Raw genomic sequence first — 1,786 nt, forward strand, 5'->3', positions numbered from 1 at the left:
GTGAGGACAGTAACCAAGACTTCCTAATCCACTAAGCTGTTTCTAAGTATCGCTCGCAAGGCTGTTCGAGTGCTTTGGATTAGCCTCTTCCAGACCCCACTAGCTTGTGAGGCCTTGGATAGTTAGAAAACCCATTGACATCCTTCTTGGATCTGTTTCTTATTCCATCCATCTATGGCCTCTTTGTTTTCTCTTGCTGCACAAGTAAAATTGGTGCCCTTATTTGAGTGGATAGTTTTGTGTGTCCCTCGTCTACTGATGTATATCCTTGGAACGTTAATGAAACGATCCGTTTCCAAGGAGGAAGTTAATTCTAGGAGTACGACCTGAGAGTTAAGACAAGTAAGCAACACGGCCTACCTTTTGACGACTACTATTCGTCTCTTTGCGTTCAAAGGGCCAAAAAGGTCGACTCCAGTTGCGTGAAAATGGGTTCAAAGGCTGTTGTGCGGAATGTTGGTAAGTCCGCCATCATCTGTTCCATCCTGGCTGCTCTTTGCTTCTTGCAGTTTAGGCAAGATTGCAAGACCTTAGCAAGTAAGAACCTCCCTTTTGGAATCCAATCTTCTCTCTCAGCTGAGCAAGAATGTAACTTTGACCTGCATGTCCTATTTTCTAATGCTATGATGCAATCAGAAGCTGGGTAACCGGTTGATTAGGTGGAACAATCATTGGGAACCTTGCATCACGTGTGACTGGAGAATCCCCAATGCGTCCACCCACTCTTACGAAGCCATTATCCAGTATCGGTCGGAGCTTCAATAACTTGCTTGAGCGTTTCACACTTCCTCGTTTCTCCAAATTATTCGCCTCTTCTGAGAACACCTTGCTCTGGGCTAACTGCACAATGGCAACAGTTGAAAACTTCAAATCTTCCGCTGTGAGGAGTTTGGAGAGTTCAAACTTGTCATCTCTCTTGCGACACCTTAGATACTCCATAAACTTTAACAACCAGGCAATTATCTTCAGAACTGTCCACGACGAGTGTATTTTCAGCATCTCTGGTACCTTATCTGGTCCCGTCGCCACAGATGTAGGATTCTCATTCCTGATTCCTGGGTCGCTGTCTGATAAGGTATCAATGTCAGCATTGAGCCATTCTTCTTTAGGGTTGAACAGGAACGCTGGACCACTGAACCATCTTTCAGATATCGACTTCTGATGCACTGTTAAGTCCCGAGAGGCATCATCAGCTGGATGAAGGGAACTTTGATAGTATCTGCATTGATTGGGTTGGGATACACTTCGAATTTCATAGACTCTGTTGGCCACGTAGGTATTAAACTTTCGAGACTCAACCTTTACTTACTGGAATGTGACCTTAAAGTCTGTCCAGAAAAAAGAGGCTCCAAATTAGTCTCGCTTGAGATCAGGCGATGAACCTGTGCTGCGATCGTAGCAGCTTCCAATTCCAATCTTATCACAGAAACATACTGTTTCTGTTAAATTTGAATTGTATCTTTCAGGTTATTATAAGTGGCTGCCTGTAACTACAATCTCGGACAAAACCTGTTGAGACAAAAGAACATTTTGGGTACTCCAACAAGTTATCCAAATGTACCGCTTGCAACCTGCCCTTTTCCCTCCCCCCAACCTCAATGTTGATTTCTCTTGGGCAGAAATATACTGTAGAACATATGACGATACTCAGCAACATTGACTGAGGGGGGAGGGTGGGAGGGGAGTGGAAAGGGGAGAGTAAGTAGGGATGTTTAAAAATGAAGGCGAATTTGTGTTACTGTCTCAACAGTTTTGTCCGAGATTGTAGCTTGATAGCTAACTGCAC

Source organism: Montipora capricornis, unplaced genomic scaffold (genome assembly GCF_036669925.1).
Source record: "Montipora capricornis isolate CH-2021 unplaced genomic scaffold, ASM3666992v2 scaffold_502, whole genome shotgun sequence".
NCBI lineage: Eukaryota > Metazoa > Cnidaria > Anthozoa > Scleractinia > Acroporidae > Montipora > Montipora capricornis.